The sequence below is a fragment of the Crocuta crocuta genome, unplaced genomic scaffold, assembly GCF_008692635.1.
Source record: "Crocuta crocuta isolate KB4526 unplaced genomic scaffold, BGI_CrCroc_1.0 scaffold154, whole genome shotgun sequence".
Taxonomy (NCBI): Eukaryota; Metazoa; Chordata; class Mammalia; order Carnivora; family Hyaenidae; genus Crocuta; species Crocuta crocuta.
The window spans coordinates 15,965,343-15,992,414 of NW_027530545.1; the positions used below are offsets into that span (position 1 = coordinate 15,965,343).

Below are 27,072 nucleotides of genomic sequence, written 5' to 3' on the forward strand. Positions count from 1 at the left end.
TGTGAAAGAATGACTAATGATAATTCCTACTAGAGGATCATTTGCATATTCAAGTTCCATGTTTTGCAGAGAAGAGAATGCTGATTTGTTAAGAGGGCAAACTCCTTCCCTCCCGATTAAAATGCTTCTTTTCTAATACAGCTACATTAGGCTTGCTGTTAAAACCCAGGGAGAGAGAAAATAAAATTCAGGAGGTGACTCCAATCTATTTTATTTCTAAGAAAAAAAACCAGTATCTTTTTTTCATATTTTGGGCTGGATTTCTTGAAAATGTGCTCTGCAGCTGCCATTGTTCATAGGGAAAAAATGATCTGGATACAATTGGCCTAATCAACTCTTAATCTGAGAGCATAAGTGGATGATTAAACCTAGTGTTACTCACACAAGCAGCTGCTGACACCAGGGTACTTTGGAAAATGCTGCTCCTGACTTAAATGCCAGGTAGGTGGCACTGAAGACTTTAGACAATGGGGCTCAGAGAAGCTGAGCCATTGCATCTGGTGGAATCATCTGCAGAGCAAAACGCTGTTCTCTTGCTCAGATGAGTGAATGCTAAGATAGCTGTCCTTCTGAGAGCATGAGCAGCTGCTGGCCAAGGTTGCCTGTTTCCAAAAGGTGGAGTTGGAAAGAATCGACCAAGGCTGTGCCAGTTTGATTTGTCAAACAGTTTGATACCGAGAACATACCAGAAGGACTGGCTGCTATGAGATGGTGCATGGTTCTTCCCAATTGCAGGGTAATAGTAATTTGATACAAGGTTAGAGGAAGCAGCAGCAGCCTCTAGTTGGCCACATTCTCCTTTGGCATAAAGCCAAACCTGCCTTGGGCTGTCAACAAAGGCTAACAAAGTTGGAAGTGGTGAGTAGTACACTAAAGATGAATAGGAAGTGTGCAGATGAACTAAGAGGAGAGGGTATTTCTGGAAGGAAGAATCTCCTGAGTCCAGCCTGCAGGCTAGAAAACACCATGACACTTGTATCAGTTTCCCAGGGAAGCTGTAGCAAAGCAACAGCAAACCTGGTGGCTTAAAGCAACAGGAATTTGAAATCAATTTGAAGTCTGAAATCAAGGTGTCATCAGGGCCATGCTACCTCTGAAACCTGCTGGGAAGAATCTTTTCTTGCCCCTTCCAGCTTCTGGTGGTTGCTGGTATTCCTTGGCTTCTTTCTGCCTCTGCCATCACGTGACCTTCTTCACTGAGTCTCTTGTGATCTTCTTACAAGGACACCAGTCGTTGGCTTTAGGGCCTATCCTAATTCAGTATGACCTCTTACCTGGATTACATCTACAAAGACCTTGTTGCCAAATAAAGTCACACTCGTATGTACCAGGTATTGGGACCTCAACATATCGTTTTTGGAGGGACACAATTCAACATTGAGATGTGAAGAATGAATAGGAAGTATCTGAGGGAATGTAAAGAAGAGGGTATTTCTGGTGGAAAGAATATCATGAGTCAGGCCTGAGACACCATGATGCTTGTGCAGGAAAACAGGTGAGGCGGTAGTCTGGGCCGCCCTCCCTCACTCTTCACTCCCAGCAGACTTGATCCCCTGTGCTAAGACCTCTGGCACTTAGGGTTACTCATTCCTTGCATATGTAGAGAGGTCACAAGTATAATTCCAATGCACCAGCTCACCCCTGACATTTGTAGGGCTCAGGATAAGAATATAAGCAGACCTGCATCACATGTCTAATTATTTCAGTTAAATTTCATGCCTCAAATTGTTAAATGTTTTGTTCTCCTGTTTTGACAAATATGCCATCATTACTACAAAATTTTAAAAGAAATTGGGAAGCTGTGGGTTTGATTTAACTGAAAGTTGGCAAAATGTCAAAGATGATCCACCTGGGTGTTCTGTTGAAGGATTGGTGATGTTAGGATGAATAACAAAATAAAGACATACATAATCCATAAATTATCATATATTTATCCCATAGAATTTATTTTTCTTGCCTTAATTTCAGAAAATGTACTAATTATGTTGTTGTTATCAAGCTTTTCACATAATTTGTGTTTTATTGACAGGATTGCCCAATTAGACCAAATTCCTTGAGTGATTATTGTTCTTAGGTAGCTTCTATGAATTTTAATCTTGAGAAACTGCTCTGCTGAAGCAAGAGCAACTGGTATTTTTAATAAAATTTAGACATAAACCATGAATTTTATAGATCATGTTGAAACGTAATTCATAAACATAAAAATTTATCATTAGCATTGAAAATGTTATAATATTTTTAATTTCATTATTAAAATTTTTGTCACTTATATGTCACAGTTTTGGCCATTATTTAAAGCAATATCTAGAGCTCTTTCACATTTCTTTAGTTATTATTTCAAATATTTCAATACTGGGATGTTTACAAAGAAAACTAGAAATAGCAGTATGTTGTAAGATTCATTCAGATATCTCATTAAGCAGAACCTTGTCTTAATCTGTAATAGCCAGGAATTATTATCTTTTTTTAAAGATTTTAATTTTTATGCAATCTCTACACCAACATGGAGCTTGTACTCAGAACTCCAAGATCAAGAGTCACATGCTTTACCAATTGAGCCAGTCAGGTGCCTCCACAGAGCATTCTTCTTAAACATTAGTTTCAAGATTATTTATTTGTATATATTATTTGTTAATTAACATATCCATCGCTTCACATAATTCCTATTTGTGTGCGGATGTGTGTGGAGGTGTGTTGAGAACACTTAAGATCTCTTCTCTTAACAAATTGCAAGTATTCAATACAGGATTATTAACTATAATCACCATTCTTGTATCAGAACCTCAGAACTTATCTTTTAACTGAAAATTTGTACCCTTTGACCAATATGTCCTTATTAGCATCCCTTTCCCCATCAATCACCATTCTATTCTCTGATTCTACAAGTTCAATGTTTTTAGGCTCCTGAAGGTGTGGAGAAAAGAGACTACTTGTACACTTTTTGTGGGAATATAAATTGTTACAGCCATTATGGAAAATGGTATGGAGGTTCCTCAAAAAATTAAAAATAGAACTACCATATGATCCAGTAATCCCACATCTGAGTACATATCCAAAGGAAACAAAATCAGTATCTCAAAGACATAGTTGTCCTCCCAAGTACATTGCAGTATTATTCACAGTACCTAAGATATAGAAATAACCCAAGTGCCTGTCAACAGATGAATAGATAAAGAATTCCATTGTGTGTGCATGTGAGTATATTCAGGAGAAACATTTTTATAGACCAAGTAGGTCATGTGCTCAACATTTTAAGAGAGAAGCTCTAAGCATTCTAAGAAGGAAAAATTAATTGTAGCCAAAGTGGTGCAGGAAAAGTTGAAGAAGAAGAAGCAGCAGCAGCAGCAGCAGAAGCAGCCAGAGTAAACACTTGTCACCGACTGTCATATGTCTCACAGCCTTCCCTGACCAACTAACACCATGACTCATAACATTTCTTTCATGAGACAAAGTTTTCCAAGGGAACATGTCACACTTAACAGTTAAATTATAGGAAGATTCTGGCACCCCAAATAATACTATTTTCCAGAGTTAAAAAAGAATATCACCAAGTCAAACCAATTCAAATTACTTGATATACATTGAGCATTTATTTAGTACAAGTCATGATTTTTCCAAAAGTGCACAGTTCCTGACAGCTATTTCTTATTGATTTGTTGCATAACCAGGTTGCTGTCTGGAAGGATTTTAAACATCACCCTAAACATATTAGTCATTTTATATTTAGAATATACATAAAGTAGGGGCACTTGGGTGGCTTAGTTGATTAAGTGTCTGACCCTTGGTTTCAGCTCTGGTCATGATCTCGTGGTTTCGTGAGTTCAAGCCCTGCATCAGGCTTTGTGGTGGCAGCATGAAGACTGCTTGGGATTGATTCTCTCTCTCTGCCCTCCCCCCTCCCCCCGCACTTGCACTTTCTCTCTCTCATAGTAAATAAATAAACAAAAAATATATATATATAAAGTAGAATATATATATGAAAGTAGAATACATAGAATTATATATATATAGGCTAGGATGCTATAGAGAAGCAAAGAAGAACTATAAGTGTTCCTGTTCATGAATTACATCTACATAAAAAATATTTCCTGCAGTCAATAATTTGTAGAACTAGTTTTTTATGGCTATTCTCGTATTAGGTAATTGTGTACCTGATCTCAAGAAGTAATGTAGTAGTCAAGAATAGTTATTGACATGTACAAGGTGGCATTTGAAATCAACTATGATGGGCATTGAAACAATTGGTTACACATTTGAAAAAAAAATATATCCCTACCTCTTCACATATGCACAGATAAAATTGATGTGAATTATGTATCTAAGGAATAGACCATGAAGATACCTAAAGTAGGCCCAAGACTGAGTTGCTCACAGTAAGCCCCATGTCAGCAAACCAAATAATAAGTTACTCAGCTCACCCAGAACTGGGAGGTCCAAGTTGACCAATACAGCTTGTCTGCTTAATACAAGTTACCTGGCCTGCTCCTAGAGTCTCATTTGCTCCATATGAGGAAAGTAATTTTAACCAATCAGCAGATGCCCAGAGTAACTTCTTTGTTCCTCCTCATTTTGGTCTGTAAAAATCTCTCTCCTTGTGCAGCTCTTCAGAGCTCCTTTCTATTTGCTAAGACTAGATGCCCTCTGACTCACAAAAGCTGAATAAATATCTACTAGTAACTTATCTTTAGAAAATTTTTCTTTCACAAGAACAGCTTCACATTTTCTTTTACTGAGCACTACACCCAGTGTAGAACACTACATTCAACAACTGCCAAGTACCCACACAGAACATGTACTATGCCATAAAACAAGTCTGGATAAATTTCAAATGAAATTATACATAGCATATTCATTGGTGACAATGAAATTAAGTTGGAAATAAATAACAATAAGATGTCTAGAAAATTCTTAAGCACTTGATAATTAAACAACCAATTTCTAAATAATCATGATTCAAACAATAAAGGAAGTTAGAAAATATTTCAAGTTAAATGATAAGAACATAATCAAATCTTATGGAGCAACTAAAATAGTATTTGGACATAAATTTATGTTTCAGATATAAAGCTAAATGCTTATATTTGAAAATGAGATAAGCATAAAATAAATGACGTAAGCTTCCACCTTAACAAGTTTTGTAAAGCAGAGAAAATCAAATGTAAAAGAAGTAGAGGAAAGAAAATAATATGAATAAATCAAAATCAATGAAATAGAAAGCAAACAATAAAAAAATCAACAAAACCAGAAGTTCATTCTTAGAAAAGATTAATAAAATTGATAAACACTGTGCAAAACTGGATTGAGATGAAATGAGATACAAATAACCAATTACTAAACAGGAGGTGTTACTAATAGCTTACAAACACTAAAGAGATCTTATTTATTTGTTTATTTATATCCAAGTTAGCATATAGTACAACAATGATTTCAGGAGTAGATTCCTTAATGCCCTTTACCCATTGAGCCCACCCCCCTCCCACAACCCCTCCAGCAAACCCTCTGTTTTTTATATTTAAGAGTCTCATGTTTTGTGTCCCTCCCTGTTTTTATATTATTTTTGCTCCCTTTCCCTTATGTTCATCTGTTTTGTATCTTTAAGTCCTCATATGAGTGAAGTCATGATATTTGTCTTTCTCTGACTAATTTTGTTTAGCCTAATACCCTCTAGTTCCATCCACATAGTTGCAAATGCCAAGATTTCATTCTTTTTGATTGTCGAGTAAATCCATTATATATATGTATGTATCATAGCTTTATCCATCTGTCAATGAGCATTTGGGCTCTCTCTATACTTTGGCTACTGTCAATAGTGCTGCTATAAACATTGCGGTGCATGGGCCCCTTTGAAACAGCACTTCTGTATCCCTTGGATAAATACCTAGTAGTGCAATTGCTGGGTCATAGGGTATTTCTATTTTTAATTTTTTGAGGAACCTCCACATTTTTTTCCAGGGTGGCTGCACCAGTTTGCATTCCCACCAGCAGTGCAAAAGAGATCCTCTTTTCTCTGCTTTCTTGCCAACATCTGTTGTTGTCTGAGTTGTTAATGTTAGACATTCTAACAGGTGTTAGGTGGTATCTCATTGTGGTTTTGATTTGTATTTCCTTAATGATGAGTGATGTTGAGCATTTTTCCATGTGTCGGGTGGCCATCTAGATGTCCTTTTTGCAGAAATGTCTTTTGCCCATTTCTTCACTGGATTATTTGTTTTCTGGGTGTTGAGTTTGATAAATTCTTTATAGATTTTGGATACTAACCTTTTATCTGATATATCAGTTGCAAATATCTTCTCCCATTCCATCAGTTGACTTTTAGTTTTGCTGATTGTTTCCTTCACTGTGCAGAGGTCTTTTATTTTGATGAGGTTCCAGTAGTTCATTTTGCTTTGCTTTCCCTTGCCTCCAGAGATGTGTTCCAGAGATGCAACTTCTTACTGCAGCTGAGGTCAAAGAGGTTTTGGCCTGCTTTCTTCTCTAGGGTTTTGGTGGCTTTTTGTCTCACATTTAGGTCTTTCATCCCTTTTGAGTTTATTTTTGTGTATGGTGTAAGAAAATGGTTCAGGTTCATTTTTCTGCATGTCGTTGTCCAGTTTTCCCAGCACCATTTGCTGAAGAGACTGACTTTATTCCATTGGATATTCTTTCCTGCTTTGTCAAAGATTAGTTGGCCATATGTTGGTGGGTCCAATTCTGTGTTCTGTATTCTATTCCATTGATCTGAGTGTCTGTTTTTTGTTCCATAAAGAGGTTTTTAGAAGGATAGTATAGGGGTGCCTCGGTGGCTCAGTCAGTTAAGCAACCGACTCTTGATTTTGTCTCAGGTTAAGACCTCACACTTTGTGAAATTGAGCCCAGTGGTTGGGCTCCATGCTGAGTGTACAGCCTTCTTAGTATTCTCTCTCTCTCTCTCTCTCTCCTGCCCCCTCCCCAATTTATGAGCTCTCGCTCTTTCTAAAATAAAACTTTAAAAAATTGAAAAATTTTTGAAAAAAAATAGACAACACAGGAGTAGAAACATTTCCCAATCTGTTTTCTGAGGCCAGCATAAGCCTAATTTCAAAATTTGACAAAGGTATTACAAGACAAGCAAATTACAAACTGATATTCCTCTTAAGCATATACAAATACCTTTAATATTTAAAAATCAAATCTAACAATAAAAAAGAGAAACTAGCAAGCAGAGTTTACTTCAGGAATGAAATTTAGTTCTAGCTTTTTAAAAACCATTTAATGTAGGGGCCCCTGGGTAGCTGAGTCAGTTAAGCAACCACCTCAATTTCCACTCAGCTCATGATCTTAACGGTTTTGTGAGTTAGAGCCTCACATCAGGCTCTGATCTGGCAGTGCAGAGTCTGCTTGGGATTCTCTTTCCCTAACTCTCTGCCCCTTCTCCACTTGCTGTCTCTGTCTCTCTCAAATAAATAAATAAACAAATAAATAAATACTTTTAGAAATTTAATGTAATTCACTATATGAAAAGAATAAAGAGAAAATTTGAACTATTACCTAAAAATCTACCCCAAAAATGTATTTGACAAAATAAATCACCAATAAACAACAACAATAATAATGATAAACTCTGAAGACCAGAAAGCAACCTGAGCTTCCTCAATCTGATAAACAGTATTTATGAGAAATCTACTAATATCAAACTTAATGATGCCTATTGAATGCTCTTCCTCTCAGATCAGGACTAAGGCAAATATGCAACTCCTATCATTGCTATTCTATATTGTATTGGAGGTCTCTACTAAAGCATTGGAGCAAGAGAAGTGTAATAATTATATTAAGATTAAAAAAGAAGAAGAAAAATTGTTATTTGCAGATGATATGATTATACAGATAGAAAACCCTAAGAGAGTTACAGAACCTATTTGAATTAGTAAGTATATTTTGCAAGGTAACAGGATTTAAAGTCAAATTACAAAAATAATTTGCATTCTAAATACAACCAACAAACAATTCTAAATTATATTTTTTAAGTATAGTTTTTCTTAAAATCAAACAAACCTGAAAATCTAGGAATAAATATGAGAAAATAGAAAACATTGCTGAGAAAAATTTAAAAAGCCTTAAAAAGTGAATAAATATACCATATTCATGGAATTTGAAGGTTCAATATTGTTAGGATATCAGTGCTCCTCAAATTTATTTATAGATTCAATGAAATGTCACTCAAAATATTACCACACTTTATTTCAATGGAAAATGACAACTAATTCTAAGATTCATATTGAAATAAAGGATTTAGAATAGTCAAGATGATCTCAAAACAGAACAAAGCTGGAAAACTTTCACAACATGATTGCAAGTCTTGCTATAAAGTGACAACAATGTTTTAAAACATGGAGTATTGTCACATAGATAGGTATATACATCAACAAAAACAGAACCAAGACCTGGACACGTTGGTCAGTTTGTTGATGACTGATTTTTAAGAAAAGTATTCAGGGAATGGGGGTCAACTGCTTCATGGGTACAGGTATCCCTTGGGGAGTGATTAACAGGTTCTGGAATGAGATGGAAGTGATTATTCACAACATTGTAAATGTACTAAATGCAACCACATTTTACACTTTAATGTGATTAATGTTATGTTGGGAGAATTTCTCTTTAACAACAAGAGTACCAAGTGAATCAGTGGGGTTATGGAAAGTTTTTTCAACACAGTAACACTTGAACAACAGGATATGCCATTGAAATTAAAAAAGAAAAAGATCCTTGTCATTTACCTCAGGCCATTCACAAAAATCAATTCAAAATGAATCATAAAACTGTCTGTATGAGCCAACTTCCAAATGTTTTAAAGGAACAGAAAAACAGAAAAAAAATGTTTTAGCGAATAAGAGGCAGGCAAATTTTGGGGAGGGGTGGGGAGATAGTATGCAAAAAACACTAACAATTAAAAAAAAATAGAAAAATGTTATTTCATCAAAATGCAGACTTTCTTGTGTATCAAGAGTGCTCATTAAGAAAATGAAGAAAGAGGGGTGCCTGGATGGCTCAGTCTGTTAAGTGTCTGAATTTGGCTCAGGTCACAATCTCAAGGTTCATGGGTTTGATCTCTGCATCGGGCTCTCTGCTGATAGTTCAGAGCCCGGAGCCTGCTTTGGATTCTGGGTCTCCTTCACTTCACTGTGAAGTGACCCTTCACTGGGTCACTTTTTGACCCTCTCCTGCTTGTGCTCTGTTTCTCAAAAATAAATAAACGTTAAAAAATATTTTTAAAAATACGTCATGGAGAGCCTGGTTGGCTCAGTCAGTTTAGTGTCTGACTTCAGCTCAGGTCATGATCTCACGGTTCCTGAGTTTGAGCCCTGTGTCAGTTGAAAATACTGGAGTAAAAGAAAAGCTGTCTGAAAAAAAAAATCAGAAGAAATTTCTAAAGAAAATTAAAAAAATCAATGAAAGCTATAGAAAAAGATGGATAGATTAATCCTCTTTAATATACATGTTATACTATATAACATATATATCCTCTTTAATATATATATTTTTCTTTTGAACTGCATATGGCTTAAAGACACCATAAAAGAATGAGAAAACAATGGCAGACCAAAAAATAGAAAGAGTTGCAACATAAGAAACAGTCTTAATATTCTTATTACATGGAATTTCTTTCAAATCACTAAGAAAACATAAGTAGGTCAAAAGAAAATTTATCCAAAACACTGACTAAAATAATGTACCAATAGTATCTTTCAGCCCAGAAGTTCCACTTTGCATTTTCTACGTGGAAATATAAACAAAAAGACAATATCTACAATATATCCATTGTTTGTAAATTGAAATATTCAAGAAATCAAAGGTAGATCTTATCATCCTTCTATTGACCAGCCACAGTATAACCATAATATAGGACTGATCAAGGCAATTTGAAAAGAAGGCAGGGGATGTATATATATTTACACTGAAAGATGTTTTAATACATACATTAAGTAAAACATAAAGCCAATTAAAGACTGGTTTTGATTTCCAAATTGATGTTTGGGTTATTTTACTATTAAAAAACCCATTAAAAATATCAATCTATACTTCCTATTGCACTACTTCTTCCTGAACAATTTCATTTCTAAAGTCATTACATGAATACAAGATAGGTGACCCCCCAGAAACAGGAGAAGCTTCAGTGCCCTAGAGTGGGATATCAGAATCTGAACAGGGTGAAGATGATGCCCATGTGAGCTTGGGGGGTGGGGTGGTGGTGGAGATAGTTGACTGACTACATTCAGGAAACCTAATGAAATAACTAAACCTCTTAAGGGTAATGTGAGACAATTTTATCACCAGCAAAGAAGGGGTCTCTCGTTATGAAAGGGAAAATACTAAAATTTTCACACTGGAACTATCAGTGTGAAACTGGTTTTCAATATGAGGGTGGACATAGAATGAGTTCAGAAAAAGGATGTAAATATATAAATGCATACACATATACATATACATAAACATATATTCTCTAGCTTTGTCCATGAAAAGGATCTGGGAACAGAGATACTCTAGCAGCAGTAAGCATACCAAGTGTCTAGATCCTGGCTTCTAAATATCATTCTCTACTGAAAGGAACTGGGATTGCTTGAAGAAATGGCTGATTCTAGGGCTGAGGTAGAAATATAAGTCTAAAACATCTTGCTGTACCAGAAGCAAGGAAGTACTTAAAGACCATCAGGAGACACGACAAAAAACACAGAAATCACCTTGATGAAGCCCTCACTGGCCTGATCCAGGACAACCCATTGAATAAAATATGAAATCATGCATGTTCATATGGATATAAATAAATACATAAATAAGTAAAAATTTTGATGAAGAGTGGGATACTTACTTGGTTTCAAAATAACTCCTTGCAAAATGCTTACTAATTACAAAAGTATAGGAGTAACATCACCATGGCAAAGGCTTGCAAATAGTACCTTAATTAAAAGATCAAAGTGAATATAATCAGTAATGGGACAAATGAGAGTCATGTACCACCAGATAAGACACAATGAGAAGGATACAGATTTTCTTCTGTGATGTTCCTGTGACTGTGCTCTTGGGTATAACCTGAATTTAATCAGGAGAAAATATCAAACCAACCCAAATTGAAGGATATTCTACAAAATAATTGGCCAGTAATCTTCATAGGAATCAAGATCACAAAAGTCAAGGAAAAACTAAAGGTGACTAAAGACATTACAACTAAATGTAACAAATAAGGCTGAGCTGGATTCTTTTGCTATAAATAACATTAGTAAGGCAATGGGTGAAAGGCAAATGGAGTCTCAGATGATTTTAATATATTGATGTTGATTACCTGATTTTGATGATTCTCTTGGATAACATCCTTGTATGTAGGAAATTTACACTAAAGTATTCAGGTTTATAGATTATTAGGTTAGTAACTTCCTCTAAAATGACTCAGGAAAGCAAGTCTTTGTTTCGTACCTGCAAACTACATCTGTGATTGTTTGAAAGAATTATTCTTAAAGACTACTGTGTAAAATGATAGTATAGAAAATACATTCTAAATATGAAGATAGAAAAACAAAACTATGCATAATTTCACATATAGACCTATGGGAATATACAGAGAAAACTTTAGATGAGCAGTGGGTTGCATTTGAGGAAAATGGTTGGTTGGAGATGTTAAAAAGGATTCTTATTTGTGATTCACAATATTTCTGTATTGCTTGATTTTTTATACAATGAATAATATATTAATATATTGCTTGTATAAAATGGGAAGGATATATATACAACTGTCACTATTTGCAAGTGATATGACTATATACTTGGAAAATAAAATTAACCTGAAAACTACTAGAAGGAGCAAGAGAATTCAATAAGGTAGTAGAGTAGAAAATTAGTATTCACAAATCAATAGATTTCATATATAAAAGGAACAAGTTACAAAATGTAATAGGAGAAAAAAAAGATCCTGTTTCTAATTGCAACAAAGAAAAGGTATAGTTTCTAGGGGATAAAAATAACAAGATGTTGGTTCTCCCTAAATTAACTGAAAAATGTACTGTAATCTCAAAAGTATCAACAGGACCCTTTTAAGAACTAGAAAAAGTTACTTTAAAATCTATGGAAAAATAAACAAGAAAAAATAACATGGAAAATTTTGAAAAATAGGAGCATTGAAAAGGGACTAAAACTCTCAGATGTTAAAACAGATAAAAAATTTTGTAAAATGAAACCAGTGTGATACAGGTGCAAGAATAGACAATGAAACAAAATAAATATGAAACTATCTATCCAAAGTTGGACCTATATAAAACTGCATCTGAAATGACAAAGGACAAATGGACTTTCAATAAATGATGTTGGAAGAGCTAGTTAGGCATCAAAAAAATAATGTTCAAATCTTCCATTTTATAATATGATCAGTTCCACAAGAATCAAATAATTGTTTAAAAGAACCATGAAGGTATTAGAAGAAAACTTGAGCAAAATCCTTTACAGACATGGAGCCCTTCTATAATTTAAAATCTGGAAGCTATTAAAGAAAAGATAAATAAATGGATACACTGACTTCTATAAAAATAAAAACTTTTGCTCAGTTAAAAAACTAAACAATAGGCAAAATCAAAATATAAGTGACTAACTGGGAAAAGTATTTAAAGTTTATATTAGAAGTATAGTGTCAATCTTCTTAATATATAAAGTGCTTCTAGAAAATGATGGGAAAAAGGTCCATAACTTCACAGTAAGGGGAGAAAAGAGTAGCCTCTTTCTGGGCGGAGGGCCGGGAGAGTACCTTCAATGAAAAAAGTACTAAGCTCTATTCATAGTAATAGAAATACAAATTAAAACCATACAAAAACACTATTTTCCTCCTGTCATATAGGCAGAAATTCTAACCATTTAATGACATAGTATGCTGGCAAAGCTTTAAGGAAGTGGCTTTTTTATTCATTGCTTGGCAGGAGCATAAACCGCCCTTGTAGAAGCAATATAATGCATATTTGCACATCCCAAGTGCAAATATGTTTACCACTGGACCCAGCGATTCCATTCCTGAGAATATATCTTAATCCTACATCTGCACATATAGGATTGTGCCTTCCGTGCTATTTACTACAACATTGTTTGTAATAGTAAACGATTTACCTGATGATGTCAATAGTCATCTTAAAAATACCACCAACCTGAAAAATCCATCAATTGGGGTTGATAAAATAAATCATATTAGATTCTTACAATGGAATATTTATATATTCGTTTTTTTTAAAACGGAGGGGTGAGGAGGACAAGAAGCTACTGATACATAAATTGTGGTGTTAAGTTTCTTTTTAGAAAGTAAACCATAGGGGCGCCTGGGTGGTTTAGTCGGTTAAGCGTCCGACTTTCGCTTAGGTCATGATCTCACGGTTCGTGGGTTTNTATATTAAAGATATTCTGGATGAAGACACAATTACCATTAAAAGGAGCAATGGGTTTGGTTGGAGATAAAGATGGGAACATTTTTTCCCTATATTACTAAACTTAAGCTAATGTGATAATGATTTTTATGCCATATGAAATTGGCAATATGTAACTACTTTGACTTACAGAAATGGTGAATTCTAATAGCTACCATTACTATGCCATTTTACAGATATTGCATATATCTAAGAGTTGAAGAACATGGGAGATGGTGATATTATTGGAATGTTGTAATCTGATTAATTGCATTAGAAATCGACATTTAAAAAGACGTCATCTGAGGAACAGGTACATTTCCTTTTATGGGATAATGTTAATTCATCAGCTTTCTCTTTTTGCCTTAGCTAACTAGTATCTCAAAAATATATTGACATTTAATGATTGTCATGTTTTCTTTTGCTCTTTTCTTAATTTTTGTGCATGCTTTAAAATATTTTTTCCTGTAGTATTAAATTTATAAAAGATGTAGTACAAAAGTAATTGTAGCTTAAATAGCTGGTGATCTTTCCTATCTAGAGGAAATGGAAGATGTAAATAGTAGTGATATGTTCCCAGATAAATTAAGCCTTGAATTCTGATAGCCACATATGAGGTCCTGAAGATCAGTGAGTATTCTGTAATCAGAGTCAAGATATCCACAAAGTTGGGGCACTTGGGTGGCTCAGTTGGTTAAGTGTCTGACACTTGGTTTTGGCTCAGGTCATGATCTCATGGTTTGTGAATTTGAGCTCCATATCGGGCTCTGTGCTGACATCCCACAGCCTGCTTGGGATTCTCGCTCTCCCTCTCTCTCTCTGCCCCTCCTCTGCTCATGCATACGGTCTCTCTCTCAAGATAAATAAATAGACTTTTAAAAAATGTAAAAAAAGATATACACAAAATTTTTCGTTGCCACTTGAATCTCTGGAGATGTTTCCCTCCTGGTTGGAATAATGACAGAAAGGTGTAAGAGATAAATTATTAAGGAGAACATTGTGGACTAAGTGAGGAATGTGGATTAAACATAAATAAAAATGCAGATTGAAGCTTGAGCTCAGGTGGCTGGTGAGACATCTATTCTAATCTAAAGTTTTTAAAGGCTTTTTTTAATATCAAGTGAATATTTTCTCAAAATGATATCTTAAGCAGGATTGGGGTGGTAGCTCGCCCAGAAACGGAAAGATAAAAATTTCGTTTCACAATTCTAAGAAACATTTCCCTAAGTTCACAATCATTTGCTTCTACTGGTGGCTCACAAAGTTTCTGTGCCTTCTGTGATGTTCTGACTTCACCAATGGTTGCAATCTAGTCTGAGATCCAAATTGTCTCTAGGCAGAAACTGTTCTCTTGCCTGATGTCATCACTAGTCATGTTGTCAAGGTGTACCAAATCCCTCTCAGGTCCCAATAGAGTATGAGATCCAGCAAGTAACTTCTTGCTCTCCTCAGTCTTCTCTGAATGGTAATGAAATCAAGGGGAAGGGCGCAGGGAGAGCAAGGATGAATAGAGAAATGGAGGGAAAAGGAGTAGGAGAGAATCAGCAAAAACTATATATGTCTGAAGACTCTAAGTAGGTCTGAGACAATTTTGGAAAGAGGTTCTTAGCATCTTTTTCACAAAACAAACTCAAAACCCTAAGAGATATAAACATTGACCAAGAAGACAGGAAGTCACTAAACTTAAATGGAGATGAGATACAGAGATACATTTCATTCCACTAAGAGGTACAGAAGGAATAAATATAGCCATTATGTAAAGCCCTTTCTATAAATGTGAAAATAAAGAAATATTTTGGAGAGGAAGGGAAGGAATGAAACGCTGCCTGATTGGAAAACACAAACAAGCAGATGTCTGATCAAAGCAGAAGGAAGATAGACCATGTGAGGATCATTTAATTTACAGATTAGTAAGATGCAGCAGCTTCATGTCTGCTCTGCTGTCTTTTCATTCCCATGGCTTCTAGCTCAGGAAGTTGGTTCAGCATGCTTGTATATAGGTTTGAGAAACCAGGGCATAGATCTTCTTGTTAAAAAGACTGATGATTTCAGCCTCGATAGAAAGGAAAGCCAAATTTAATATTCACAGTATTAATATCTCATTTGTAATCACTGTAACAAAGAGCACTTGGTTTTATCTCAGAAACAATTCAAGCTCAATTTGTAAGACATAAAGAGATTTCATAGGGTTATCCTTCATTAAAAAAAAAAGAGAAATTAAGATAAACTTTTTACTTAGAGCAATAACAGAGAGAACATCATAAACTTTTCTTTTGGTATCTCTAGATCCTGTGTCCTGGCTGCCCCATTTTGCTGGGAGGAAATAAGGCTTGAGAGGTCTCATGCTAATTTGAAAGGGAAAGTCATTAAGTGCAAGGATGCCCCAAGGCTTTAGCCAGCATCTGCTCTAGGATGCAGCTGATCCGTTATGGAGAATTAAAAGACCGTAGCTAGGTACTAAAAGAAAAGGAGTCAATTTCTGAAAGTAGCCCCGTCTGTGGTATGATTCATTTGAGTTTCGTGATTAACTGGAAGCTCTCAGCAGCGTTAGGAGTGAACTAATGTCCCTTTCTAGAAAAAATGTTCTATCCTGAATTATCTCACTGTCCAGGCAGGGTCAAGTAACGTTTGAGGTTTATACAGTTTGGTTGGGGGGCGAGGGGGGGGTGGGGGCGCAGAGTTGTTAAGAGAAAAAAGAACTAAATTATTACTACAAAATTTATTAGAAAAATGAATATTTAGTTTGGGTGAGAAACGAAATTACAATAAAGTACAGCTTTTCAAAGTTGATATAGACATCACAGAATCAATATAAGCACAATAGTTTTACTAATTGCCTGACATACACTATACTTCTTTTTCTTACAGTTTGCATAATCTTTGCACACTTCTTCATATCGACAATTTTGTAATGTATTGTTTCTAAAGAGGTAACAGAAACATAATTCAGCCTGAAACATGGCTGATGAAATTTGTTATAGTACTGATAGTTTTTTTTTTTTAAAACGTCAGCTTCATTTTATTGGTAATGAGATGTGGTATATTGGGATGCTTAAAACATGACTTCATACCCAATTGTACTGTGTCTTCAATACTGCTAGAGGTTTTGTGCCTTACATACGACATTTTGATAAATTTCACACAAATTCCATCAGGAAAAATAATGATCATGCACTGATAATTACATATGAGGCATTATTGAGTATATTCTTAACACAACTTTTTTTTGAGGTATTAATGAGAACTAAGTTCATCTCTTGCAAATGGACATATCTGAAGGTTAGACTTTTCTACAAGCCATTTGTCTCCATACTTTTCAAACATTGTTTCTCCTCCATTACACATTACTTCAATGCCAGGTGCAGTAGGACATATTTATACCATGGTACAACCTATGGCCCTGGGTTTTGTTTTGTTTTGTTTTGTTTTTACAGGTTTTTAAGGATGTTGCATGATGGGCAGTAGGATTATTCCTGGAAACCATTCCTAACAGAACAGCTAGCAATAACTTAACATGAGCATTTGTGACCCACAAATATGCATCCCACAAAACTTAAACTAAATATATTCCCAACTCATCTTTCCTTGGTAGGAGCCTCAAAATGCCTGGGTGGGCCACTCCAACCCCATGCCTCCCCCCTAACTCTCTCCTGGCCAATGTGATGGGAAGAGTGACAGAGAAAGCTGAAGTGAAAGGCAACCATCTTAACTAATTGCAGTCCAAACATTTTGCAGATTTTATGAAAACACATGAATATGTAATCACATTACCACAATTTCTCCCAGAGCCCTGGAAGGAGCTCATTTGTGCAAGTGAGGGAACATTGAAGCTGAATATTAGTTTCATGATGAACCTGCATTTATACACTGGTCACGTGAGCACAGTTTGGAAATATTGGGTCTCCCCCTACATCTATGCGCATGGACATAAACCCAAGACCTCAGCATCTTTATTCTATAATTGCTCTCATACTCTCCAGTCTCTTGCTCCATCCGCTCTCCCTTTCCCTAATCTTGTCTCATCTTTCCCCATTTTGTTTTCATACTTCCTATGTCAGATGATTGCTAATTGCCTCACTGAAAGGATGAAAACTTGATTCTCTAAAGAGAACGTTTCCTTAAATTTAGAGAAGCTGGTGTTTCATTTAACTGTTGATTGATTGGTTGCTGGTGGCAGTGAGCAATAAGAGCTACTTCCTTCTGTGGCCAAGTAAGTGCTTGTATTTATGTCCGGTGTGGTAGGTGCATTCACATCCACTCTGCCATTCAATCTTCACAGCATTCTGGTTTTTTTTTTTTAATTTTTTAATGTTTTATTTATTTCTAGGAGAGAGAGAGAGAGAGCAGGGGAAGGTCAGAGAGAGAGAGGGAGACAGAGAATCTGAAACAGGCTCCAGGCTCTGAGCTAGTTGTCAGCACAGAGCCCAAAGCGGGGCTCAAAACCACAAACGACGAGATCATGACCTGAGCTGAAGCTGGATGCTTAACCGACTGAGCCACCCAGGTGCCCCCACAGCATTCTTATAAAGTAATAATATTATCAACATTTTAAGGAATGAGGCAATAAACTCAGAGTTTACGTAATTTGCCCAAGAACACACAGCTGGTAAACAATGGAGGCTTCAAATGCAGTGACACCAGCTCCCAGTTTCTTAATAAAATCTATGTGGTCTGAGAGCAGCAAACACTGGTGGTTAGTGGACACAAGTTCTAATTATCAGGCTTAGACTGAGTATCCTTCAGTGTCTATGCATCTTTCTCCAGTTACTATCATCAGGCATACCAAATCCTTCCTCCAGGCTCAAAGCATACCCTGTCAGTCTCTTTGAGACAGAAACTTACGCACAGGAGACTTTGTTTGGCATCTGCATTTGCTTTCAAGCTTCTTTAACATTTTGACAATATACTATCCATAGCACACAAGCAGTTCAGAAATTATAGGGATGACATAGGCATTTATAATTTTTCTTCAGATGATAACAGCCCTCAGATATTCATACACAAAGCTTATGTGGGTTATTCAGAGAAGGAAAAAGAACACATCTTCAAAAGACTACAGAAGTCTTATGAGGGATGTAAACCTGAGACTAAGTGGAAGAAAATGAGAAATTATGAAAGGAAACACATACAAAATTAAGTAGTAAAGTATCAGTATATAATGATGAATATAACAACAGATGTAGCCCAAAGAAAACTAATGGAAAACTTTTAAATGATTGAAAAAGAAAATCCTCTCAATGACATCACTGCTGGACCTCAGGGAAAGGCAGTGACACTTTGCTTCCATTTTACTCTCATGCTGACTTCTTCACAGGGAAAACAGAACTAGGACATCTTTCAGTTTCCTATCACCAAACAGAAACCTACCATCATCTACTCTGATCCTATCAACCTTTCCTCTTGTTCAATAGAGCAGAACTATCTATCTTTTCTTCTGTTTAAGGCCACTTACTTTGTTGATTATCATCCCAATGTGTGTAGCTGAAAATCTTACCTTGTCGATTAGTCTGTTTCTTCTATATTTATGTTTTTCCTCTCCACCAGGATATTCCCATTGGCTTCACAACTGTTTTAGTTATCAGATCAGTACATGCACATAATATAAAAAGGCAAATAGTAAAATTAAACCTGTTAGGAGAAAGAGCAGTCCCCTACTTTATTGCCACTCCTACTTCCCAGAGTCAAACTCTGACTGCTGTGAAATCTTCCATTTGGAACTTACCTTCCTCTTTCCAAACTCCAAACTTGTTACTATTTATTAATTTTTTGCTTTTTTTTTTAACTTTTTAGTTTCAGGCATTATTAATTTCCCACTAAGAAAGATTAAGAGCATAAAATCACAACTTGTGGTTATGGCAATATTCACTGTTTATATCATTATGCTGGTATAAAAACTTCATTCTCAGGTGAATCACACAGTATGCTCAGATTTCATCCCCTCTCTGTACAACTCTTGGTTACCATGCATTAACAAATATTTTTGTTTGTACATTTGCTTACTTTTCAGATCATCAGTCATTAACTTATCCAAAACTCTCTCCAGAGCTCTCTAAATAAGTGCAGTTAATATATGGAGAAGCATATCTATGGGTTATTCCATAGAATAGTAAAGAGTATTGAAATAGTAGAAAATATTTTCTTTCATTTTTCTTCTCAGTTTCTTTAAAAGCACTATTGACTGTTTACAATAATACTACAGCGATATTGTAGGATTTACAATATAGAGAGAAGTAAAGCATCTGATGAGTGATGCAAAGGATAAGGCGGTGATAAATGAAACAGTAGTATGTGTTTTATAGTTTATTTGAAATGATGAAATATTAATTGCAAGTAGACTGTGATAGGGACACATATTATAATGTCTGAGCAACTAACAAAAATGCAAATAAAGCATAGATTAAAAAGTAAACAGAAGAAATAGAATATTAAAAACATTTTTAAAAACACAGAAAGAGCAGGAAAGAAGCAACAGAGGAACAGAAAACAAGGCAAAGACAGAAAAGCAATATCAAGACAACAGATGTAAGTAACTAGATAATTCATGTAACGTATTTATGAGAGGCAGAACTTACTGGACTAGATAAAAAAGTTAGACACAACTATATGTTGTCTACAAAAGACTCAGTTTAGATATAAAAACGCCAACAGGTTGAAATTGAAAGAGTGGCAATATATGCACCATGCTAATGTAAGCTTTAAAAAGCTGATGTAGCTATATTAATATTACTAAAGTAGACTTCAAGACTGCATTCTGAGAGATAAAGAGGACTGTTTTATTATGATTAAAAGATCAAGTCATTAGAAAAACATAAACATCGTTAAGTTTGTGTGTATCTAATAAAAAGTTTCAAATACAAGAAGTACACATTGACAGGACTCAAAGGAGAAATGAACAAATGAGTTACAACTGGTGAAAACATTTACTAGGCTACTGCTACCTCCAGGATGCTGCTTTAGTCTTATACACATGATTTGATTTACTTTTTGCAATTTCCTAAGGTAATCTGGTTTATAGTACCTTAAAAGAAAATACTTTTCAGTAGTTACTTCAATTCACATATCATAGGAATGATCAGTTCCTAGGAAGTTTGAAATCATTTCCATATAAAGTCAACCTAATTCCAAGCCTTTTGTGGAGGTAATATTTCCATTTTTTACTTGATCTAGTCAATTTGAGTTAGACCTACTGGAATTCTCTCACTTGGATTTCTATCCCCAAGAAAAGACACACAAACACAGAGGTACAACACATCAACAAGAAGCACTGCCCTTCAGCTGTACTGAATTTCAGTAAAATCACCATCTCCTCTTACCTGAGCCTCCACACATATTCCTTCATAAAAATGCTCTTCCTTCCCTATGCTGGATTAACAACTGTGGACTGTGAGATATGTTATACAACACCCTTTACTTTCCATTACACAAGGCTTGCATTTTATTTTTATTTTAAAACTACTTTAAGAGTTTTTTGCTTTATTTTGAGAGATAGAGTGAGTGGAGGACAGGTAGAGGGAAAGGGAGAGAGAATCCCAAGCACAAAGCCCAGTGCGGTAGACTGAGCTACCCAGATGCCCTAAGGCTTATCTGTTATTATTCATTTTATTAAACTCCATCAAAACAGGGCATTTCCCTCTCATTACATTCCCAGCTAGCACAATCTGATGAATGAAATAACTGCTGAGTAACTTTTTCTTATAGTAGGTGTGTTTAACCTATCCATTAGTCATACTAGTTCTACATTGTAATGTTATCTTTGCCTTCTCTGTTTGGTGTCCTAATTGGTTCCTCCCCCNCATCTATCCATCTATCTATCTATCTATCATCTATTGACTATATATTCTATATATTCTACCAGTGGATATGGTTGAAGCTTCTTAATTAAAAGAAAAAAATCCCTGAATGTTTATAACTCAACATTTAAAAATAAGTAAGAAAATATTTTTAATTCCCATTTATGCAAGAGGAAAAATTTGACTTTTATTTCCCAATTCCAGTTCTCCATTTTCTTCCTGTCTGGTTTCCTTTTTATTTATAATAGATGACCATTTTTACATATGTATTTATAACATTTATATTTTTACACTTGATACAGTTTATACTTCTAAACCGGCCAGGGTCATCAGCAAGGCAAGATGATCCCTCTGCAGGGAGGCTAATAGCTGTCTCCATATGTCACCCTGAAGGACAGGCGCTGGGGCAGGCAGGGTTGGGAACACACCAGGTTGTGGTCAACTTTTACATTTGCAAATATTACAGTAAGTTAGACTTCCTTCTAATAGTTTAATACTGTCAGTCAAGCCTCAACTTCCTATGCTTGAATTAATTTCTGTCAATATTCAGCATTGTCTATGCTTTGGGTACTATGCTAATATACTACTTCTATATAATTTAAATGTTAACTTTAGAAGTGAATCACTACAAAGCTAAGAGTTATTGATTTCAAAATTTTTTTCACATGAACTATTGTCAGAGGAATAGGGCTTTAAAGTATTTATTTCTTGAGGCTCACACTACCTATCTCTACAATTTACAAGTCACCCAGTGTGTCTAGGTTTGGATAATTGCTCATGAACCCTATAAATTTTCTCATTTCCAAAATTCATTTTTTAAGACTTTATTTTTAAGTAATCTGTACACTGAGTGTGGGGCTTGAATTTAAAACCCTGAGGTCCAGTTACATGCTCTACTGACAGAGCCAGGAACCCCAAAATTCATCTTTTTTAAAGGAAAAAATTAGTATCTGCAGTTACTGTTTCTCTTTCAATTATTTCTTTGGTAATATCAGCTATGCGGCAAACATTTGTTCTCCTCATCCTCTGTAAAGTCATGGTCTCCAATCTCAACTGGGCCATTCATATTTTTTAACCTTATCAATTAAACTCCCCTGGTCTTCTCAAACCTTTGAATTCAGCAAACTATGGCACAGAGGCCAAATCTAGCCCACTGCCTACTTTTGTAAATAGTTCTAATGGAACACAGCCACACTCATTTGTTTACATATTGTCTAAAGCAAGGGCTTTCACACGATGGCATGGTTGAATAGGTAAAGGATTTACTACCTAAGTCCTTTAAAAAGTAAGTTTGTTGACCCTTTGCTTTAAACCTATCACTTGTCCCTTTTACTGTGAGTACCTGACCTCACAAGGAATAAAAGACATAAAATAAGTATATCAACTTTCAGACCAAAACAAAGTCTAAATTTGAGTCTATATCCACACATTTCTCCCTTGCACATGTTAGGAGCAATCTTCCTGTCTGGGATCTGATTTCCATTTCTCTTCTCTTCTGATCACAACCTCAGTAATCCCATCTGTTTTCTACTTTCTAACTCTTATCATCATCATAATATACTGATACTTCTTTTACTGTAAAAGAGAACACAATAAGAAACAGATTCTAAACCCTATCCCATAATGTTCCGTGTTCTATACTTGGAACATTCATTTTCTCACTCCAATTCTACTTACTTCTTTCCTGACTTGACTCCTGTCATGTCCTCTTTCAAATGAATATTGAATTTATATTGTAGCTTCCTATTTGGTCAGCATGACATTGTCTTGAAACATTCTTTTTTCCAACTTCTGGGATGGATCACTCTTGTTTTATCTTTGTGACTATTCATCCTCTTTTGTAAGCTGCTCTTTCACTATCCGTTTCTGACCTGTGCTGTCTTCTCATTACTAGCCTGCATGCACGTCTATCTACTGTATGTTGAGGATTCCTGACTTTATTACCCAGATCGCTCTCACATTTAAGATTCACATACCCAACCAGAACGTCCCATAGGAACCTTAGGCTCAACAGGCTCCAAATCAAAATAATCAGTTTTTCTCTCAAAGCTTCTGCTACTCTTGTGATTACTAGGAGTCACCTGTCTCTTCTACCACATGCAATTTATTTCTAACAGCTTGCAGTATTTCTTCATAGATCTCTCCCTTTTGCTCCATCTCTGTGCTCCTAGCCTAGCACAGAGCACTAGCATTCCTTACTTCTTCAGGGTCTCCTTACCTTCTCCTCTAGCCTCCTGCAATTCATCTGAAGATTGATAGAGTGTTGATCATGACACTTCACTTAAACCCCCTCAGCACTCAGGTTAAAATGGACTCCTCCAATACCTTTTTAAAAAAATCATTAATTTCGCCTTCTGGTTTACTCTTCTTTTCCCTTCACTTACACATTAGGATACAGCCATGTTCATCTTCATTCCCATACACGTTCTACATGAACCCTGGTCAACCTCTGGGACTTCACACGAGTCCCAGTTGGAGAACACTCCCAAGAATCTGCCTAACTGCCACTCAATTTCGATTTAGACATCACTTCCGCAGAGGCTCTCTGGGATCTCCATTCTCAACTCATATTAGGTTCCCCTCTTGTATCACAATTCACATACTGTATTATATAACTGTGCTTTCCTCAAGAACATAGACTTAAGAGGATATGGATCATATCAAGTTCAGTACAGTGCCTGGCACTCCATTTAATGAACTGTTGTTGATAGAATTCTTGTCTTTGTGATGTGGGAGCATTTATGAGCCTTGTCTTCTACTGATTCAAATTTCTGCTTACATTTCTGGTATTTATCAAGTTTAATGGATCTAATTTTACTATTCTTTTTCAACTGCATGTCATCTTCATTTTTCCTCATTTACTGCATATCTTTTTAGCTTAGTTCTAATAATCTATGACAATAAATCTATTTTAGAGCCAAGTGAATATCAGAATTGTCATTGGTTTTTGGGAGGGGGAAGTGTGCTGTATTGTTATTCCTAAATAAGGAAAAAATCCTACAGTTGTTTGGCTATACCTGAGTCTTTTACAAAAAAAATTAAGGATGGAAGGCAAGAGAAGAAGAGATGAAAAGGAAGCATTCTTATCAGGAAGAACAAACTTCTTTGCCACTATCCACTGCACATGAACACAAACCTCTCGCACCAAAAGAAGTAGCAACAACATATTATATGTAATATATATATATATATATTTTTTTTTTTTACCAGTGTGCCTTCTGTTTAAAAATAGAGATCAAAAACAAATGCTAATATTGGCATTCTCTTAAAAATAAGTGATTCTTGAGTGGTAGAACTGAGGAAACAATGTCCTAAAAGAAACCCTGTTTTTTCATGGTGCTGGCTATTGCAAAGTAGAAGGGGAATGGTTGTACATAATCCATTTAAAGTTTAGACTATGACCACCATTTGCCCTATTTTACTTTAATTGCATAGACAACATGCAATTCTTACATGTTTCAATCCTTTATTCTTCTAAGGGAAATTCAGTGTGTGTGTACATAAGCATGTGTATGGGAGATTTTTCACTGTACATTTGTACTGCCACTTTGGCCACAATTTTTAAGCACTAACTGTGTTACTGGCCTAAGCTAGGCCAGGAAAGCATTGCCCCAATTCTGTTCTTTTTGATGACAGCAAATAATTAAGTTAAGAAGGGATAGGACGACAGGGAAAGATGATCTTTAAGTACTACATTAAAGTTATATGACATTAAGTCTTTTAGTACTGATGGTAATGCATATGTCAAAGCAAATATAGGTATGATATCTCACAGTTAAGGAATAAGTCTTCAATAGACTCCAAAAAATACTAGCTTTCCTATGTAAGAAAAACAATTAGTATGCATAACTTAAAGTCACCATATCAAACACATGGCTCTTTTGTAAAGCATCATAGCAATCTGAAAAAGAAGAGTTTATATATTCAAATAAACACAAAATAAACCAATTAATTCTGAATAAGTAGTAACAACTTTATTTTAACTCAACGTGCTGAAATGCAAAAAATATTTTCAGCAACAAGATACAAAAAGTATGTATCTTATCATTAACATCAGCTGATTAAAAATGAGGCTGAAAAGTTCAATATAAGTCTTTACACATTTGAATCTTGAAAATCAATTTCCCCCAGAATTAATTTTTAAATTTTAGCAGAATTTTATTTTCAAAAATGGGACTCAAGTTATATCTTCATTCTAAAAAACTGGATGAGAAATTAACTGGGTTACAGTATACAACAATAAACTCTAAACAGAAAAATATTTAAATATAAGAATTCCTTTTCAAACATAAAGTCCACATACTGCAAACAGAAGACACAGTGTGGTGATTTCATTCCTAGTGAAGAGGAAGTCTTGCATATGGTAGGCACTCAATATTTGTTCAACTGGACCTAAAACTGACATTATTCCATGAACACTTAAATAAAGTAGAGCTCAAAATCTGTATAAAAGAGGTTTGCACAATACTCTCTTATGTGCTGAAAGTGCTGTCTTTATAATCTGAAGACACCCACCCACCCACCTTATTTTGCAAGAATACACTGAATTTTATCCATCAAAGGGCATGAAGGTCCAAGTTAGAATAATTCACCGTTTCAAATATACATGGTTATGAAGAAAGCTTGTTGATGTGAATTTTAACAAAACAACTTACTGAAGTTTCTAGTGTTCTAATTTAGTAACAATGGGTAGCATATATGACCCACATTTTAATAAATAATTTTACTTGGGTTTTAAATTCATGCACAAAATTTAAATGGGTAAATAAGTAATTACACTTTTGGCAATTTAAATTCTAACTTAGGTCTGATTTATAAATAACCTAATAATGCTCATGATTACTTTTTAAGAGATCTTTGTGAATATTTTAAAACTGAACTTTAAAACTGATGTCCTAAAAAGGCACTGTTTTCATATTTCATCATGCAATAAATGGTCACATTTTTGAAAACTATACTTTCTTGTCAATCAATTGTTCCCCAAAATAAAGCACATTTAATGAAATATTTCAACTAACCTGAATTTTCAACATTTAACTGAGTCCTATTTTCAGAAATTCACTCTTCTCAACATATCACACATAAGTCTAAGCAAATACATGTGCACACACATACACAATGACACGCACACACCCATCCTAATGACATAATACATGCATGGTTCTCGAATTACTATTTCAAGACAATGACACATGAGAATTCAAGGAGGTAACAATGGCAAGCCATAGCATTATGGCACCTTCATATTTGTGCTCTAAATACCAGTATACGTTAAAATTTAAAAACAAAAAAGGCACAAATATAGTGTTTCTGTATCTCAAGCTGAAGAACAGTTCTCCAATGGTTACTTTGATAACATAACACTGAAAACCAATCACTTCTTTTCTAAGGAAAAGCTCTGTTTAGGTGACAAAAAGAAAACAAGAGCAGGCTGATAAAAGGCAAAGCTGCTCAGGACAGAGTCTGTGCCTACTGAACACAATGTGTGGAGTTTAAAAACGAAAAAATGAAAAGGCTATTAGAGCACTCTTGTCAGAATACATTTTAAGTTTTTTTCATTGCCTCAAGAACCCACAATATCAAAAACAACAACAACAAAACAACCCATAATAAATAAAAAAAATAAATCAACTATGATACGATTCTGTTAGTATAACGGTAGACATTACACTATTTGAAGTGGACATTTCTACAGATGTGGATATTCTCACAGCACAGTGTTTGACGTTTTTGGTACAAAATGTGCTACCAAACTAAAAACAAAAAACAAAAAACGAACCCTTTATAATAAAACCCTTAGGATTTACAATAAACACTAAATTAAATAGGTAAAAGCAAGCCGAAATGTTCATTATATGGGTGTTATTACTGAAGTCACTATGGTTAGAAATGTAGAT

The 27,072-nt window shown here is 35.1% G+C and overlaps 1 long non-coding RNA gene across 1 annotated transcript in view; it reads left to right on the forward strand.

Moving 5' to 3' along the window:
* Positions 1 to 27,072, forward strand: part of LOC144234462 (uncharacterized) — a 44,303-nt gene that overhangs the window by 15,007 nt on the left and 2,224 nt on the right. The window contains exon 2 of the long non-coding RNA XR_013335960.1: positions 13,583 to 13,698. This is a non-coding gene — a long non-coding RNA (uncharacterized LOC144234462). The remainder of the gene's footprint in view (positions 1 to 13,582; positions 13,699 to 27,072) is intronic.